At 41.9% G+C, this 20,894-nt stretch overlaps 1 protein-coding gene across 1 annotated transcript in view; it reads right to left on the bottom strand.

The window, feature by feature from the left end:
* LOC147668191 (uncharacterized) overlaps nucleotides 1-20,894 on the bottom strand; it is a gene marked incomplete at its 3' end in the record, with an annotated part of 255,181 nt that overhangs the window by 207,228 nt on the left and 27,059 nt on the right. The gene's annotated exons all lie outside the window — the stretch shown is intronic.

The following is a 20,894-nucleotide window of genomic DNA, read 5'->3' as shown; positions in this document are numbered from 1 at the left end:
GGTTGGCTCACAACCGCGGCGGAAAAGCTCTAATATGGTGGCGATGTCTCTCAGACACCGCCAGCGATATTAGGATGGGTTTTAAAACATGCTTTTCCGTGGCGGGTAGTCCGCCGTGGAAAAGCATGTGGAACTTCACTGCAGAGGCCCGTTGCGGGCCCCCTGGGTGAAGGGGGGGTGGGGGTGCACATGGGGGGTACCTATGGTACCCCCTGCATTTGTATGCAGAAATCGGCAGGCACCGCACGGTGCCTGCCGCTTTCTGCATACAAATGCAATGTATGCATTTTTACCATTGCGGCGGGTACAGCTTGAAGCTGCACCCGCCGCAATGGTAAAAATAGAGGATGTGACCGCCAGGGTGGCGGTCACATCCTAATTTCACAGGAGGGAACTACGCAGGCCATGCGGAGGTTCCCTCCTACTCTGGGGTCACGGACGGACGCAAGTCCGTCCGCAATCCTAGTGGGCCCCTTAGTCCAGGGCTGTCATTGGTAGCGTTTTTGCGGTCTAGAAGAATGACGGCCCTGGGGAACCTCCCATTGGGTAATGTATTGGCTTCCAGGCTTAGTAATAGCAATAAAGCTATGTGGTGATATGTGGGAAAGTGTGGGCGGGCGTGTACTGCGCAAGTGTGAGTTTGTGCACCAATAATTAACAACAGAGAGAGACTGGGGCGGGGTTTTCATGTGCGCAGAGGCAGGCCCAGAATCGGATCGCCAATGAGTTACCACTTGTAACCATTCTAGTACCGCGCCCTGTGCTCTGATTTGACAGTGAGATAGTGATTGCACCATAGTTTGTACTGCTAATCATTCTCAGTGCGTACCGGTGCATACGCTACGAATACGCTTTGACGTTACGCGTCGCATCAAAGCTTCCATGTGATGTCATGTACGGCGCCCCGTACGCAAAAGGTGCAAATGTTTTTAATTGTTTTAAAAAATATATTTATGTATTTAATGAACATACTAATAGAATACATTATGTAGAGTAGTTATGAAAATTGTTTTTTTAAACTTTGAACAATCGTATATTACTTTTAAAAGCAATTGTACAAATCGCGGAGGAACGTTATTCATAGTCGCATCCTAAGAGCACAGTAAGCTCAGAGTAAGCATACGGAAAGCCATGTGACTTTAAAAGAAAAGACTTGATTGGTTCATAATAGTTCCTATTGCAGCTGCTAAAAGTTCCGTCCCATTTTAATCATTGTATTTTGACTTTCTAAGAAGAAGCATCTCTCTCTTCTGAGAATCCTATCATATAGAAGGAAGATCACCATAATATCAGGAATGGACTCATATTCTAGCCATTCTTCAGATGGAGATTTCATTCCTGAAGAACCTCCAAAGAAGAGGAAAGAAGCTGTAATTTGGAAGTTATTTACTTTTCCAGAAGGGCAAAAAAGGTTAATGCTCCAAAAGTAACCTGTAAAATTTGCCAAACAACTCTTTGAAGGGGTGATCCATCTAAAAAACACTCCTTTGGCACAGCAAATATGGTGCGACAAGTGAAGAACTTGCATCCGAACAATTTTGCTCGAGCTGCAAGACGGAGCTTGCAGGACAACCCACCTACTACTGCACCAAGCACATCAACTGCTGCAGCAGCATTTTCAGCAAGCACTCCACACCCACGAGTTGATCCTGATTTTGCATTTATTGCGATAAACTTTTGTGGTATGGGGAACAGTCTATCGACCTGATAAAACGCAGGAAGTAGGAGCATCGCTGTCCTCGACCTTAGTTTTTTTTTTTCATTCTTTTGCTTATGTTGGATACTTTTTGGGTTCCAGTTCCATTTTTTTGGTTTGAAAAAAAACTTGTTGACATAACACACAAAAACAAATTGAAAACTAAAAACAGAAAAAAACAGTTCTTTTTAGACTTCACTGGTCAAAGAAAGAACTATATTTCTATGTTAGTGTATAAAAGTTTCTCAGAATGAATGTGTAGTTTATAAATGAATGAATGAATACATTACTAGTGTATGGTGAATGTGAAAGTGCAGAACTATAAGGAAGTGCTACAGCATAAATCTAAAAGCTGTTTACCTATAGTATACTATAGTACCTCCGAAGCACTTGAATGTAACATATGCACATGAATATGTTGCAAGTCTATGCTTCAATTTGCACTGCTGGTGAAACTGCCTGGATGAAATTGTATGTGTTAGGGGGGAATTTACAAACCCCTTGTGCCTCTTTTACACAGCTGTTGTATCACTTTTGTGACGCACTGGTGGTGCAAAAGATGTGCCATGGTATGTGGTATTTACAATGTGACGCATCTGGAAGGTGCATCACACAGTTTAGTCCTTATCCACTATATTTAGTGAGACACTATAAATTGGTCAAGTAAACAGTCAATTACACTGCTACTAAATCCCCCATCCAAATATTTATTTATATATAAGACTGAATAAATGATGGACCCTTCCTAGAGTCAGCACCTGACTAGCTTTCCCCCGTAAGGTTCCTTAACCCTTAAATTAATCAAGGGGGTTGTGTGCACACTGAATGGCACCCATCATAACTGTGCCTATTCCCTAGGGAATTTTAATTCAAATCAAACAACCGCAAAGGTGCACCACAAAACATGAAACAATAAGTGCAAATTGTGTTTAAGCACAATAAGGCGATATTCCTCAAAGATGTTGAAGTTCTTCTTTAAATCTTTATTTTCAATAAGCAGTAAAACACATACAGCCGACACGTTTCGTCCCAAGCTGGGACTTCTTCAGGGCTGTCGGTAAAAACATATATACATTCAATCAGTTTTTATGTACAAAGATCAAATTACAATCTAAAAACATTTACAATAACAAAACATTTTAAAAACATTACTACGATAGACGTGGAGCTTATGCATACATTTGATGTTGAGGCGTTAGCCCACTGCCAATCTATCAGCAGGGAAATGTGAATTGGCCTAAGGGTGTGTACACGTGTATAAACATTATTTACAGTTAAAATATACATAGTTGGGGTATACACATACATCATGTGATTTCAAGAAATAGGAAGCAGGTATGTACACACGGCATGCGGTGTGAACTAGGCCTATGTGTCTGACCATGACACAAAGAAAGGACTAGACTGAGAGAAAGAAACATGTATGTGTTTAAGGGGAGCACAGCAAAGAACAGACAACCCATTTAGGGTTTAGGCTACTTCCATATTGGAAGCTTAGTGTTGTTGATTATCCCTAGAGCATGCTCCAACATATAGTGAGAGTAGGAGACCAAAAGGATTTATGGTCCCATTATGCCTAGCATGACATATCACTGTTACATAGAGCCCAATACTCATTTACCTTTTAATTAATGGGACGTCGCTTATGGGGAAAAGTGTGAAAGCAATCGGGGTCCAAGGGTCACCTTCCCGGCTACTGTAATCCTGTTATGTATTGGTTCAATCAAAAGTTGATTTTGCAAGCATGGACCTTAACGGGGACATGAAAATGAAAAAGATATCTATGTAACCATACAGAACTATGTCATTGTGTTGTTAGACAGCAAAGTAGGCAGTGCTCAAATAAACATTGCAGCATGTGGCAGGGGGCGTTAGGCTCCCTATCAAAAAGTCTAATTTTTCTTGAATAATAACTACTTACTATAAGCATGCTAGTGGGCAACAAAGGAAATGTGTTCTCGGAGTTCCTCGGTGGTGTAGAGAGTCTTGCCACCTTAATAATATGACTGTCTCAGACCGTTTGCTGGAAGACATGAAAAGCGAAAAGCCAGCTTATACCCTATGCGAGGACTTGTTGCATTAATGAGCGAAGACATTAAAAAGCAAATGTGCAAGGAACAAGAACAGGAAATCAATAGCTGCGAAATATTAATTACCTGAGTCAAATATAGAACTGGTGGTGGACTGAGAGTCCTATTTGTCCAATGGAGGAGGGTGTGGGCACTGTATTACAGTAGGCCTGTTAAATACAAAGTAAGTAGATTGCTGTTTTTAAAGTCGGGTCTAACTACTAGAGCTTGAAAAAACACAATTTTGCGTGGATTTATATAGTTAAGTGTGACCATTGTGAACATGGTCAAAAATATTCCGCCCCAGGTTTTGAGTCCAAATGAGAGTACCATATTCCGAAAAGTTAGTGATTAGCAGTTTATTATTATTTGCCAAATCAGGATCATTAAAAAGGAAGAGAAAATCCAAGGTGTACAGAGCCCCTTAACTAGGATGCTGTGATGAACAATGGTAGCTAAAGTCTTTACCAAAGGCTAATTCTAGTGAGGAAAATAAGCCAAAAAGGACCTAAGCTGGGGACCAATATTATGTCTGGAACTAACAGAGAGGATCAACCGGTTGCAGGTAGGCAATCAAACTCACCGTTCTAGGTAAAGCGGCCGGCGCCCATCCACAGCCCTCGTCCTGACGAAACACCCGCAGCGACGTCGTGTTCAAATGTTTTGAGCTCATCCTGTTCGTTTTATAGCAGGAGTAATTAGGTTAAGGGTCTGCACCTGTTAGAACTCCCGCCAACGCGTAGAGGCGCTGAACAATGGCAAAGGCAAAGCGCGAAACCGACTTGTGTGAGAGAGGCGGCCATCTTAGAATGTCTAAACGGAGCACTTGTGTAAACGTTCCTCAATGCCCCGTGCCTAATCTACTGTGTGTATTTCGTCCTACGTGATGCCCAGAGTAGCTGGTTATTTACTGTCAATATCCCTAAGTATTAAGACCGCATTAGCGTAAAGGACCGATAAACAAAAAATGCTTGGAGCGGACAGGGAATGCGGTCGCACGTATCGCTAGTTCATCGGTTTAATTAAGCAAAAGATCGGAAACCTGATTTGTAGTGAATAGCGGGTATGGGCATGTGATGCGAGAGGGACATTTATTATAGTTCGCGATCCCTGTCTATGTGAGAGTGGCGGCCATCTTAGAGTGTCTAGGGGGAATGTATTTGTATTCATAGGTATGAGCCTGGAGCCCGATTTACTATAGGTGTTCAACCTATGCAATGCCCCCAGTGCCTGGCTGACTAATGTAATCAGCCATCAATATTATCAACATTATAACGAGTGAAAACGACATAGAAGGGTAAATAAGCTAAAAACCAAAGACGGTCGCACGTAATTCTAAACGACCGGCTAGTTTAAGGTGGAGGACGAAAATTATTAATGGCTTAGAGAGCAAGGGCATGTTATGGAAGGGTGCGCTGCAACAAATGTAGTGCAATGTATGGGACAAACGATGTAAAGGCGGCGGCCATCTTTGTCAGTGTATCCGCTCGAAAGATGGAAGTGGATAACACTGTGGGAGTTTATAATGCCGGGCTATTAAAGAACCCTGGGGAGAGACATGCGGGCGTGTGTTGTAAAGGAGTCCCTATGGACCTGTTTTGGGGTGTCGGATTATTTGCATCAGATCCGAATGAGTTAACTAAACTCTTAAGCCTGCTTAGTTTGTGGCCCTAATGGTCGGGCACATGAGGAGCGTCCAATTTGTATAAAAGTAACGCAATTCCGGACGACACGGTGCAAAGGGACAGAAGAATGAAAAAATAATGTGCAATAGTATTCAGGACCTCATGGGCGCCTGCAACAGTGTACGAAAGTACTCCAGGTGATATACAACAAACTTAGTTATTCAGTATTTACAAATATACTGCAAGAGGGGAAAGAGATATATACAAATACACTATTTACAAATATACTGCAAGACGGGAAAGAGATATATACAAATACACTATTTACAAGCGGACAGACCATTGTTAATGTCAAGGTGTAAAGAAGTGTCATACTGCAATAGTGCAAGAAGGGAAAGAGATATATACAAATACACCATTTACAAGAGGACAGACCATTGTTAATGTCAAGTTGTAAAGAAGTGTCATACTGAATATGCTTCAAAGCTTGAGTGGTCTGTGTGGTGAACCAGAGCAGGACAGAGAGCGATCAGTTTGGGCAGGTTACTCCAGGAAATAATGTAGCTCATCCTCGGTATTAAGGCCGAGTTCTATACATCGTAGTCTACATATCCAGCCCGCCTCCCGTTGTCTTAATGCTAGTTCCCTATTTCCTCCCCTTGGGTGTATAGGTTGGTGATCAATGCCCATGAACCACATATTATCTGTGTCTTTATGGTGTTCCTGCATATGAAAGGTCAAGGGATATCTCATGTCACCATTACGTCTTGCACGGACATGTTCTTGGATGCGGATCTTTAAGGCTCTCTTGGTGCTACCAACATAAATCTTATTGCAGCCGCAACCCAAGATATAAACAACGTATTTTGTATTGCAGTTGATCAGATGATCTATTGTATAGGTTTTGTTGGTATTGAAACGGAATTCCTTGGTTCTATTTCTGCCTAGTGCACACATGTTGCACTCGCTGCATGTGAAGAAACCTTTAGCGGGAGTAGTTAGCCAGTTGGTCCGCTTTTTGGATTCTATATAGCTGGGGCAGAGGATATTACGAAGGTTTCTTCCTCTCCTATAGCATATTTTAGGTGTCCTGGTAATCGAGTCCTGAAGACTCGGTATATCCGCAATCAGATGCCAATGTTTTCTTAAGATGTTAAAAATTCTGCTGCTTTGATCAGAGTACTGTGTGTTAAATGAGAGGGGTCTGATAGTATCTGATGGCCTATTTTTGGGGGCCAAGGTGCTTGATCTTGACATATTTTGGACTTTTTTATTAGCTTTATCAAGGGTCTTTCTGGGATAGCCCCTTTCAAGGAACCGTTTTTCCATTTCCTGTATATTGTGTTGAAAAGAGTCCTCCGTGCTGCAATTGCGGCGCATCCGGATCATTTCCCCATAAGGGATATTCCCAATGACATGTCGGGGATGTGCGCTCTCATAATGTAAAATGCTATTGCAGGCTGTCGCCTTGCGATGAGTGCAGCTTTGGATCTTATTGTTTTCTACAAAAAGTTTCACATCCAGAAAATCAATTGTTTTCTGATTGTGTGTCATCGTGAAGCGAACATTGAACGGATTGTCATTGAGGTAGCCAAAGTAATCCAAAAGAACCGGGGTAGGTCCATCCCAGATCATGATCACATCATCGATGTACCTACCCCAGAAAATTATGTTGTTCATCCATGCGGCTGCGTGGCGACCCCATGCATGCTCCCGCTCAAACCAGCCCATGAAAAGGCGGCGTAACCGGGGGCAAATTTGGAACCCATGGTGGTCCCTTGTGTTTGGTGGTACCATATCGAATCATGTAGAAAGTAGTTTTTTGACAGTATAATTTCTGTCATCTCCAGAAGGACACCATTGTGTAACATATGGTCTGCTGAACGCTTGTCCAGAAAGGTTTCCAGGGCCCTTATTCCAAATTCCTTTTTGATACAGGTGTAAAGCCCAACTACATCGAGGGTAACTAAGTGTAGGGTGTCTGTCCAGGAGAAGCCCTCCAGTTTGCCCAATATGTCTTTAGTATCTCTCAAATAGGCAGGAAGATTTTGTACCATAGGCTGGATGAAAGTGTCCACATACTCGGATAGTCTTTCCGTGGGTGAATTGACTCCGGAAATGATGGGGCGGCCAGGTGGGAAGGGGCCTCCCTTATGAATTTTGGGGAGTATATAGATACAAGGATAAGAGGGGGTTGTTACTGTTAGGTATTGGCACTCCTCTGCGCTAAGTAAGCCTATCTCACGCCATTCTGTTAGCTTCATGTTTATATGGGATGTGAGAGCTTCAATAGGGTTATGACCAAGTCTGGTGTAGCAGGTGGAATCAGAGAGCTGACGGGAAATTTCATTCATGTAATCTTCCTTATTCATGATGATTACGTTTCCCCCCTTATCCGCCTCTCGGATAACAATTTTTTCATCTGACTGGAGTCTTTTTAAGGCTTCGGACTCTGTCCGTGTGAGATTGTATTTGGACGGGGGAGCACGTTTAGGATTTTCAAGCATTTCGTGGAAGGAATGGCTGACTTTTTCTCGGAAAATTTCAATATTTGGATGGGTGCCTGTGGGGATGAATTTAGATCTTGGTTTCAATCCACTTTCAATATGTACATCCTCAACAATATTCAATTCATTCCTCACATTTTCAATGTCAACAGATGTGTCAAGTTCAACAGAGATCATTGCTTGAATGGTGTTTATTTCATTGACAGTATAATCAGTAACAGTGTTAACGTTATTCAAATTAACATGATTAGTTGGATTACGTACAAAATGATCTTTGAGTTTGACCAGTCGAACAAATTTCATTAGATCAACAAATAAATCGACATCTCCACCCGTTTGGTTGGGGCAAAAACCTAAACCCTTGTTAAGGACAGAAATTTCATCTTGATCTAGTTCTCTTTCTGATAGGTTAACTACAATAGACTTAACTGTGTTATCAATCTCAGTGCTAGCTATTGTGGCGGATTCCCCTTCTTTTTGGACCTTGTTATTCTCTCCACTGATTCTAGATTTGGTTTTTTCGAGTTTCTGTTTGCGTTTCTGCCAGTTCCTCCCTCCCCTTCTTGTCTTTGAGGTTCTTTGTGTACCGGTCGTGCCCCTAGCCTCCACCTCTCCATCTCCAATAAAAAATTATTGGGCCTTATGTCAGTTGAGTTGGAGCTTATTGGTTCAGTCGTGGAGGCCGAGCTTGCCGCAGAGGAGAGTGATGTAATACTACTCGCCGAGCTCAACTCGGGGGTCTCAGCTCTCTGTCTTTTGCCTTCCCCTGGGACTTTCACCTTATCGTATTTTTTGGAAAAGGTATATACCCTCCCATCACTATAGTCCTTGTCGTCCCTCTTAATTTTCCTCAGTTTCTTGTCTCTAAGGTAGATCTGATGTTTTTCTAGCACCCTGTCTAGTATAGCATAATTTTTCTTTATCACGTCTTTTAGTTCGGATTGTGCTATCTCCTTTTCAAGTTCTTCTATCTCTTGCTGAGCCTTTGCTCCCTTTTTTTCAGCATTTTTAATTAGGATCCGCATCATTGTGAAGGATGCATTCCGTAAGTTGTTCTCCCAGTCTTCTAGTTGGTCAGTGTCTAAGTCTTCAAAAGTGGGGAAAATAAGTATTCTCAACCCACGTGGGATTTTCTCATTCTCTAAATATTTTCCCAAAGTGGTGCCATCCCACCAGCGGGACATCTCATTCATTTTTAATTTTTCCAATTTTTTGAACTTGGCTTTTAAGCCATCTTCCTTGGGGATTGTTGTGCCTGTTGTTTTGGCCCCAGGTGTGAAAGCAATCGGGGTCCAAGGGTCACCTTCCCGGCTACTGTAATCCTGTTATGTATTGGTTCAATCAAAAGTTGATTTTGCAAGCATGGACCTTAACGGGGACATGAAAATGAAAAAGATATCTATGTAACCATACAGAACTATGTCATTGTGTTGTTAGACAGCAAAGTAGGCAGTGCTCAAATAAACATTGCAGCATGTGGTTACATAGATATCTTTTTCATTTTCATGTCCCCGTTAAGGTCCATGCTTGCAAAATCAACTTTTGATTGAACCAATACATAACAGGATTACAGTAGCCGGGAAGGTGACACTTGGACCCCGATTGCTTTCACACTTTTCCCCATAAGCGACGTCCCATTAATTAAAAGGTAAATGAGTATTGGGCTCTATGTAACAGTGATATGTCATGCTAGGCATAATGGGACCATAAATCCTTTTGGTCTCCTACTCTCACTATATGTTGGAGCATGCTCCAGGGATAATCAACAACACTAAGCTTCCAATATGGAAGTAGCCTAAACCCTAAATGGGTTGTCTGTTCTTTGCTGTGCTCCCCTTAAACACATACATGTTTCTTTCTCTCAGTCTAGTCCTTTCTTTGTGTCATGGTCAGACACATAGGCCTAGTTCGCACCGCATGCCGTGTGTACATACCTGCTTCCTATTTCTTGAAATCACATGATGTATGTGTATACCCCAACTATGTATATTTTAACTGTAAATAATGTTTATACACGTGTACACACCCTTAGGCCAATTTACATTTCCCTGCTGATATATTGGCAGTGGGCTAACGCCTCAACATCAAATGTATGCATAAGCTCCACGTCTATCGTAGTAATGTTTTTAAAATGTTTTGTTATTGTAAATGTTTTTAGATTGTAATTTGATCTTTGTACATAAAAACTGATTGAATGTATATATGTTTTTACCAACAGCCCTGAAGAAGTCCCAGCTTGGGACGAAACGCGTCGGCTGTATGTGTTTTACTGCTTATTGAAAATAAAGATTTAAAGAAGAACTTCAACATCTTTGAGGAATATCGCCTTATTGTGCTTAAACACAATTTGCACTTATTGTTTCATGTTTTGTGGTGCACCTTTGCGGTTGTTTGATTTGAATTAAAATTCCATAGGGAATAGGCACAGTGATGATGGGTGCCATTCAGTGTGCAGACAACCCCTTGAATAATTTAAGGGTTAAGGAACCTTACGGGGGAAAGCTAGTCAGGTGCTGACTCTAGGAAGGGTCCATCATTTATTCAGTCTTTTATTTCGGTTCACCCTCATTAGCACTGACACACCCTATACCCAGATCATATATTCATATCTTTATACAAGTGAGACTTCTTTAAAAAGATTGTTTCAAACATGACCAGCTTTAAAGATAGACGCCAGGAGCTTGCCCAGGATTTATTCACACCTGGGGCCAAAACAACAGGCACAACAATCCCCAAGGAAGATGGCTTAAAAGCCAAGTTCAAAAAATTGGAAAAATTAAAAATGAATGAGATGTCCCGCTGGTGGGATGGCACCACTTTGGGAAAATATTTAGAGAATGAGAAAATCCCACGTGGGTTGAGAATACTTATTTTCCCCACTTTTGAAGACTTAGACACTGACCAACTAGAAGACTGGGAGAACAACTTACGGAATGCATCCTTCACAATGATGCGGATCCTAATTAAAAATGCTGAAAAAAAGGGAGCAAAGGCTCAGCAAGAGATAGAAGAACTTGAAAAGGAGATAGCACAATCCGAACTAAAAGACGTGATAAAGAAAAATTATGCTATACTAGACAGGGTGCTAGAAAAACATCAGATCTACCTTAGAGACAAGAAACTGAGGAAAATTAAGAGGGACGACAAGGACTATAGTGATTGGAGGGTATATACCTTTTCCAAAAAATACGATAAGGTGAAAGTCCCAGGGGAAGGCAAAAGACAGAGAGCTGAGACCCCCGAGTTGAGCTCGGCGAGTAGTATTACATCACTCTCCTCTGCGGCAAGCTCGGCCTCCACGACTGAACCAATAAGCTCCAACTCAACTGACATAAGGCCCAATAATTTTTTATTGGAGATGGAGAGGTGGAGGCTAGGGGCACGACCGGTACACAAAGAACCTCAAAGACAAGAAGGGGAGGGAGGAACTGGCAGAAACGCAAACAGAAACTCGAAAAAACCAAATCTAGAATCAGTGGAGAGAATAACAAGGTCCAAAAAGAAGGGGAATCCGCCACAATAGCTAGCACTGAGATTGATAACACAGTTAAGTCTATTGTAGTTAACCTATCAGAAAGAGAACTAGATCAAGATGAAATTTCTGTCCTTAACAAGGGTTTAGGTTTTTGCCCCAACCAAACGGGTGGAGATGTCGATTTATTTGTTGATCTAATGAAATTTGTTCGACTGGTCAAACTCAAAGATCATTTTGTACGTAATCCAACTAATCATGTTAATTTGAATAACGTTACCACTGTTACTGATTATACTGTCAATGAAATAAACACCATTCAAGCAATGATCTCTGTTGAACTTGACACATCTGTTGACATTGAAAATGTGAGGAATGAATTGAATATTGTTGAGGATGTACATATTGAAAGTGGATTGAAACCAAGATCTAAATTCATCCCCACAGGCACCCATCCAAATATTGAAATTTTCCGAGAAAAAGTCAGCCATTCCTTCCATGAAATGCTTGAAAATCCTAAACGTGCTCCCCCGTCCAAATACAATCTCACACGGGCAGAGTCCGAAGCCTTAAAAAGACTCCAGTCAGATGAAAAAATTGTTATCCGAGAGGCGGATAAGGGGGGAAACGTAATCATCATGAATAAGGAAGATTACATGAATGAAATTTCCCGTCAGCTCTCTGATTCCACCTGCTACACCAGACTTGGTCATAACCCTATTGAAGCTCTCACATCCCATATAAACATGAAGCTAACAGAATGGCGTGAGATAGGCTTACTTAGCGCAGAGGAGTGCCAATACCTAACAGTAACAACCCCCTCTTATCCTTGTATCTATATACTCCCCAAAATTCATAAGGGAGGCCCCTTCCCACCTGGCCGCCCCATCATTTCCGGAGTCAATTCACCCACGGAAAGACTATCCGAGTATGTGGACACTTTCATCCAGCCTATGGTACAAAATCTTCCTGCCTATTTGAGAGATACTAAAGACATATTGGGCAAACTGGAGGGCTTCTCCTGGACAGACACCCTACACTTAGTTACCCTCGATGTAGTTGGGCTTTACACCTGTATCAAAAAGGAATTTGGAATAAGGGCCCTGGAAACCTTTCTGGACAAGCGTTCAGCAGACCATATGTTACACAATGGTGTCCTTCTGGAGATGACAGAAATTATACTGTCAAAAAACTACTTTCTACATGATTCGATATGGTACCACCAAACACAAGGGACCGCCATGGGTTCCAAATTTGCCCCCGCTTACGCCGGCCTTTCCATGGGCTGGTTTGAGCGGGAGCATGCTAAGCATGAGCGAATTTTGCGGATCTCGCGTTCGCGAATTTTGCGGATTTGCGGATTCGCAATCCGCAAAATCCGCGAATTCCCGCGAATTTGCGGATTTTTTTTTTTTTGTGTTCGCCCGTGTTTCTGCCAGTTCGCGAGGGTTTTGTACACTTTCGCAAATTGCGAACTTACCTGTCGGGTCGCAAGTTTCGCGAACTTGTTGTTTCTACGTGTCCAGCCTGTTTGGGACACTCTTCTTCATCACTGCCACTCTCTGTCACCACTGCCACTCTCTGACTACTCATGCCACCCTCTGGCCCACCCATGCCACCCTCTGTTTCATCACCACACCCTCTGGTTGTCCAGTGTACATTATTTTCGGCAAAGCAAAGCACACCTTCCCTGCCTCAAGTGACCTGAATTAATTTGGGGCTGATTCATGTGTCACAGAATATTTTTTTAGCTGGCACCTGCTTCCTTAGTGCGCCCTGATTAGTGATCTTTTGCACTTGCTAAGTGCTTTCATTGTTGCAAAATTAGTTACAACACCTGCCCTGCCCCAACTGACAATAATGAATTAGGGGCTGATTAATGGATTTTAACTTCCAGCCTGGCTCCTGCTTGTCTCCCTTAGCTGTAATTCAGGACCTTTGTGGCATATGTGTAACTATTCTGAGGTTCAGAGCAGGGTCACATAATAGTTTCAACTGGCAACTGAACTCTGGAGGGGCCCCTCAGGAAGCACTCCAGGAAATGGCTACTAATGATGAGCCTGAACTTTTGAACCTGGTAAGTACTTACTTTCAGTTTTGCTAAGATCGTATTTCTGCAATTTTGCACTTATTCGCGGGGCGCGAACTCACGCGAACAGTGCGAGCAGTGCGAGCAAAATCCGCTGCTCGCGGATTTGCGGATTTTGCGGGAAATTCGCAAATCTCGCGGATTGCGGATTTCCCGAAAATCCGCAAAATCCGCGAGCGGAACGGATTTTCCGCCCATGTCTAGAGCATGCATGGGGTCGCCACGCAGCCGCATGGATGAACAACATAATTTTCTGGGGTAGGTACATCGATGATGTGATCATGATCTGGGATGGACCTACCCCGGTTCTTTTGGATTACTTTGGCTACCTCAATGACAATCCGTTCAATGTTCGCTTCACGATGACACACAATCAGAAAACAATTGATTTTCTGGATGTGAAACTTTTTGTAGAAAACAATAAGATCCAAAGCTGCACTCATCGCAAGGTGACAGCCTGCAATAGCATTTTACATTATGAGAGCGCACATCCCCGACATGTCATTGAGAATATCCCTTATGAGGAAATGATCCGGATGCGCCGCAATTGCAGCACGGAGGACTCTTTTCAACACAATATACAGGAAACGGAAAAACGGTTCCTTGAAAGGGGCTATCCCAGAAAGACCCTTGATAAAGCTAATAAAAAAGTCCAAAATATGTCAAGATCAAGCACCTTGGCCCCCAAAAATAGGCCATCAGATACTAGCAGACCCCTCTCATTTAACACACAGTACTCTGATCAAAGCAGCAGAATTTTTAACATCTTAAGAAAACATTGGCATCTGATTGCGGATATACCGAGTCTTCAGGACTCGATTACCAGGACACCTAAAATATGCTATAGGAGAGGAAGAAACCTTCGTAATATCCTCTGCCCCAGCTATATAGAATCCAAAAAGCGGACCAACTGGCTAACTACTCCCGCTAAAGGTTTCTTCACATGCAGCGAGTGCAACATGTGTGCACTAGGCAGAAATAGAACCAAGGAATTCCGTTTCAATACCAACAAAACCTATACAATAGATCATCTGATCAACTGCAATACAAAATACGTTGTTTATATCTTGGGTTGCGGCTGCAATAAGATTTATGTTGGTAGCACCAAGAGAGCCTTAAAGATCCGCATCCAAGAACATGTCCGTGCAAGACGTAATGGTGACATGAGATATCCCTTGACCTTTCATATGCAGGAACACCATAAAGACACAGATAATATGTGGTTCATGGGCATTGATCACCAACCTATACACCCAAGGGGAGGAAATAGGGAACTAGCATTAAGACAACGGGAGGCGGGCTGGATATGTAGACTACGATGTATAGAACTCGGCCTTAATACCGAGGATGAGCTACATTATTTCCTGGAGTAACCTGCCCAAACTGATCGCTCTCTGTCCTGCTCTGGTTCACCACACAGACCACTCAAGCTTTGAAGCATATTCAGTATGACACTTCTTTACAACTTGACATTAACAATGGTCTGTCCTCTTGTAAATGGTGTATTTGTATATATCTCTTTCCCTTCTTGCACTATTGCAGTATGACACTTCTTTACACCTTGACATTAACAATGGTCTGTCCGCTTGTAAATAGTGTATTTGTATATATCTCTTTCCCGTCTTGCAGTATATTTGTAAATAGTGTATTTGTATATATCTCTTTCCCCTCTTGCAGTATATTTGTAAATACTGAATAACTAAGTTTGTTGTATATCACCTGGAGTACTTTCGTACACTGTTGCAGGCGCCCATGAGGTCCTGAATACTATTGCACATTATTTTTTCATTCTTCTGTCCCTTTGCACCGTGTCGTCCGGAATTGCGTTACTTTTATACAAATTGGACGCTCCTCATGTGCCCGACCATTAGGGCCACAAACTAAGCAGGCTTAAGAGTTTAGTTAACTCATTCGGATCTGATGCAAATAATCCAACACCCCAAAACAGGTCCATAGGGACTCCTTTACAACACACGCCCGCATGTCTCTCCCCAGGGTTCTTTAATAGCCCGGCATTATAAACTCCCACAGTGTTATCCACTTCCATCTTTCGAGCGGACACACTGACAAAGATGGCCGCAGCCTTTACATCGTTTGTCCCATACATTGCACTACATTTGTTGCAGCGCACCCTTCTATAACATGCCCTTGCTCTCTAAGCCATTAATAATTTTCGTCCTCCACCTTAAACTAGCCGGTCGTTTAGAATTACGTGCGACCGTCTTTGGTTTTTAGCTTATTTACCCTTCTATGTCGTTTTCACTCGTTATAATGTTGATAATATTGATGGCTGATTACATTAGTCAGCCAGGCACTGGGGGCATTGCATAGGTTGAACACCTATAGTAAATCGGGCTCCAGGCTCATACCTATGAATACAAATACATTCCCCCTAGACACTCTAAGATGGCCGCCACTCTCACATAGACAGGGATCGCGAACTATAATAAATGTCCCTCTCGCATCACATGCCCATACCCGCTATTCACTACAAATCAGGTTTCCGATCTTTTGCTTAATTAAACCGATGAACTAGCGATACGTGCGACCGCATTCCCTGTCCGCTCCAAGCATTTTTTGTTTATCGGTCCTTTACGCTAATGCGGTCTTAATACTTAGGGATATTGACAGTAAATAACCAGCTACTCTGGGCATCACGTAGGACGAAATACACACAGTAGATTAGGCACGGGGCATTGAGGAACGTTTACACAAGTGCTCCGTTTAGACATTCTAAGATGGCCGCCTCTCTCACACAAGTCGGTTTCGCGCTTTGCCTTTGCCATTGTTCAGCGCCTCTACGCGTTGGCGGGAGTTCTAACAGGTGCAGACCCTTAACCTAATTACTCCTGCTATAAAACGAACAGGATGAGCTCAAAACATTTGAACACGACGTCGCTGCGGGTGTTTCATCAGGACGAGGGCTGTGGATGGGCGCCGGCCGCTTTACCTAGAACGGTGAGTTTGATTGCCTACCTGCAACCGGTTGATCCTCTCTGTTAGTTCCAGACATAATATTGGTCCCCAGCTTAGGTCCTTTTTGGCTTATTTTCCACACTAGAATTAGCCTTTGGTAAAGACTTTAGCTACCATTGTTCATCACAGCATCCTAGTTAAGGGGCTCTGTACACCTTGGATTTTCTCTTCCTTTTTAATGATCCTGATTTGGCAAATAATAATAAACTGCTAATCACTAACTTTTCGGAATATGGTACTCTCATTTGGACTCAAAACCTGGGGCGGAATATTTTTGACCATGTTCACAATGGTCACACTTAACTATATAAATCCACGCAAAATTGTGTTTTTTCAAGCTCTAGTAGTTAGACCCGACTTTAAAAACAGCAATCTACTTACTTTGTATTTAACAGGCCTACTGGAATACAGTGCCCACACCCTCCTCCATTGGACAAATAGGACTCTCAGTCCACCACCAGTTCTATATTTGACTCAGGTAATTAATATTTCGCAGCGATTGATTTCCTGTTCTTGTTCCTTGCACATTTGCTTTTTAATGTCTTTGCTCATTAATGCAACAAGTCCTCGCATAGGGTATAAGCTGGCTTTTCGCTTTTCATGTCTTCCAGCAAACGGTCTGAGACAGTCATATTATTAAGGTGGCAAGACTCTCTACACCACCGAGGAACTCCGAGAACACATTTCCTTTGTTGCCCACTAGCATGCATATAGTAAGTAGTTATTATTCAAGAAAAATTAGACTTTTTGATAGGGAGCCTAACGCCCCCTGCCACATGCTGCAATGTTTATTTGAGCACTGCCTACTTTGCTGTCTAACAACACAATGACATAGTTCTGTATGGTTACATAGATATCTTTTTCATTTTCATGTCCCCGTTAAGGTCCATGCTTGCAAAATCAACTTTTGATTGAACCAATACATAACAGGATTACAGTAGCCGGGAAGGTGACCCTTGGACCTCTATTGCTTTCACACTTTTCCCCATAAGCGACGTCCCATTAATTAAAAGGTAAATGAGTATTGGGCTCTATGTAACAGTGATATGTCATGCTAGGCATAATGGGACCATAAATCCTTTTGGTCTCCTACTCTCACTATATGTTGGAGCATGCTCCAGGGATAATCAACAACACTAAGCTTCCAATATGGAAGTAGCCTAAACCCTAAATGGGTTGTCTGTTCTTTGCTGTGCTCCCCTTAAACACATACATGTTTCTTTCTCTCAGTCTAGTCCTTTCTTTGTGTCATGGTCAGACACATAGGCCTAGTTCACACCGCATGCCGTTTGTACATACCTGCTTCCTATTTCTTGAAATCACATGATGTATGTGTATACCCCAACTATGTATATTTTAACTGTAAATAATGTTTATACACGTGTACACACCCTTAGGCCAATTTACATTTCCCTGCTGATAGATTGGCAGTGGGCTAACGCCTCAACATCAAATGTATGCATAAGCTCCACGTCTATCGTAGTAATGTTTTTAAAATGTTTTGTTATTGTAAATGTTTTTAGATTGTAATTTGATCTTTGTACATAAAAACTGATTGAATGTATATATGTTTTTACCGACAGCCCTGAAGAAGTCCCAGCTTGGGACGAAACGCGTCGGCTGTATGTGTTTTACTGCTTATTGAAAATAAAGATTTAAAGAAGAACTTCAACATCTTTGAGGAATATCGCCTTATTGTGCTTAAACACAATTTGCACTTATTGTCTCATGTTTTGTGGTGCACCTTTGCGGTTGTTTGATTTATTTATATATATCCACTCATTCTTCAATGCAAATTGCTATATATATAATGCATATTTAAATAACGAAGCAAACCACATTCACTGGATGATGTCATCAGTGATGTAATTTGAGATGTCATCAGTGATGTCACTGACCATGTCATGAATGATCTTATATGTGACATCATCAGCAGTGCATTGCGGGTGCGCAAAATTTAGTTAGTACAACTAACTATATAGGAGCAATTTCAATGGTTTTGTATGAGTGAAATGTCCAGCTAACTATAACACCCCTAAAACTTATAGTTTTTTGAGTGAATTTCAAAGGTTTTTTAAAAGCTAATTCCTAACTATATAAGGCCTGAAACTTATGTTTTTTTTAGTAAATTTCAAAGGTTTTTCAAACGCCAATTCCTAACTATATAAGGCCTGAAACCTATAGTTTTTTCAGTGAATTTCAAAGGTTTATTATATGCTAATTCCTAACTATATAAGGCCTGAAACCTATGGTTTTTTCAGTGAATTTGCAAGTTTTTTTTATGCTAATTCCTAACTATACAAGGCCTGAAACCTATGGTTTTTTCAGTGAACTTGCAAGGTTTTTTAAATGCTAATTCTATTAGCGGATAACGTTTAAATATGTTAATATCCTTGTGGGACCACCTGAGCAGCCGTAGGGGGTCAGGTTGTTTCTACCCTGCCCCCTTTTTGCATTCTGCACGTTTGTTTTTCTGCTTCTTTTGTGCCTCGGTCTACCTAGCACAAGATGAATGCCAACACTTCCTGGTTAGAAGTGTTGACAGCCATTGAGCATGCTGCTTTCCTGCGAAAGGCATGCTGATTGGCTGCCACTGTCTGTCAACACTCCAAACCATGAAGTGTTGGCAGCCATCTTGTGCCTCGGTAGAACCAAGGCACAAGAAAGCAGTGAAACAAAGGTGCAAAACACACAAAGGGGGCAGGGTAGAAGCACCCTGACCCCCTAGGCCTGCTCAGGGGGTCCCACAAGGACCCCCCAGGCCCAAAAATAATTTTTGGGGGGGTTTTCCCCGTGGTACACTCAGGGTACGCGTACATGGCATCGCACCCAGCGCGTACTCCGCAAAATTTTAACAAAAAAATATTTGTTTTTTTTACCTTCGGGGTCCTCCTAGGCCCCCCTGATAAAACCTACGGGGTCAGGGGGTCTCTACCCTGCCCCCTTTTATAGTTTTCCCCTTTTGTTTTTCACCTCTTGTGTCTCAGTTCTACCGAGACACAAGACGGCGAACTCTCCGGACCGTTTGGAATGTTCACAGACACCGGTGAGCCAATCAGCTTTCCGCTTGCGCACTTCCGTGTCGCGCCGGGTGCGCTCCACGGTACGCGTACCTGTAAGCGCTCGAAGCGCGCATATAGATATATGTGTGTTTTTGAAGTTAATTGTCGTAAAAACCACTGGAGTAATTTTCACCAAATATAGAAAAGGCACTTCTGCGTACCAGTCCCTACAATTTCGCCAAGTTTGGTGTAATTCCGTTCAGCCATTCGGGCTGTAGCCGTGTCTAATCTTCCTATGGAAATTAACCTGGGGAAAACACGTTTTGGGACCCCCCTTTTTTCTCGGCCCCCGCATGAGGAATCCCCCCAAAACTTCCAGGGAAGGAGTGGAGTAGAACTGGCCTAAATTTTGGAAAATTACATGCAAATTCCCCAACCGGCGCCAAAGTTATTCCCAATAGAATGTTGCGGATTTCCTATGGTAGCTAGGTCCTAACTATATATACCTACTGGCTATCGCCAGTAGGTAATATATGTATACATATATATATATACATATATATATATATATATATATATATATATATATATATATATATATATATATATATATATATATATATAATTTCAAAATGACCCTTTCACCACGATGCGCACAACTGCGGGTGCTCTGCAACGGGGCCGGATCCTAGCCATTCAATTAATTTCATCCAAGGATTGCGGCACACAGATAGGGTTATATCATCAAAATATTTATTACTCCATGCTCGGACCGACGCGTTTCAGCCTAGTTCACAGGCTTTGTTCACGGTAAGTGGTCACATTTCTATGTCTACTATTTATCACAGTTTAGCAATTAGGGTGCTTTCTGGTACTAGTAGTACATACTGAATTCGATTTACACAATTGAAACTTTTCAAGATATTTGCGCATTTAGGGATGCTGTTGCTACATTTTTCACTATTTAAATTTTACAATTTACTAAATTTCAATCAGTATTTAGTAGCTGCTTGATTCGCGCTATATTCATACGAATTGCATTACTGTTATGCAGAGTTTTACAGTCACATTTGCTGAAGTAACCGGGTATAGTACCCTTAATCAATCATCATATGTGCACTATTTTTACAGGTTGTAGTTCAAATAATAAAGGTATAGTACCCGATAGAATGAGAATGTTTGCCTCTGTATGATTCATAAGTTCAATATAAATGTTTATTCAAGATGTACGTAAAGTTCCTCATTAAAGTTCATCCCTTTAGGTACCTTGGTCTTAAGTCTAATGATCAATTTTGATTCAATTTGCCGTAATCTTCGTAGTCGATTGCCACCTCTTTCATTTGCATCCAACATGAAGATGCCATAGTACGTCATAGCTCTCCAATCACTCTTTTGACAATTGGCCATGTGTTTGGTGGTAGAATATGTCACATCTTTATTTTTTACCGCTCTTATATG

This window comes from Lissotriton vulgaris, unplaced genomic scaffold (assembly GCF_964263255.1).
Source record: "Lissotriton vulgaris unplaced genomic scaffold, aLisVul1.2 SCAFFOLD_2488, whole genome shotgun sequence".
NCBI classification, from domain to species: domain Eukaryota; kingdom Metazoa; phylum Chordata; class Amphibia; order Caudata; family Salamandridae; genus Lissotriton; species Lissotriton vulgaris.
This window is presented reverse-complemented; position numbering and strand designations above follow the sequence as displayed.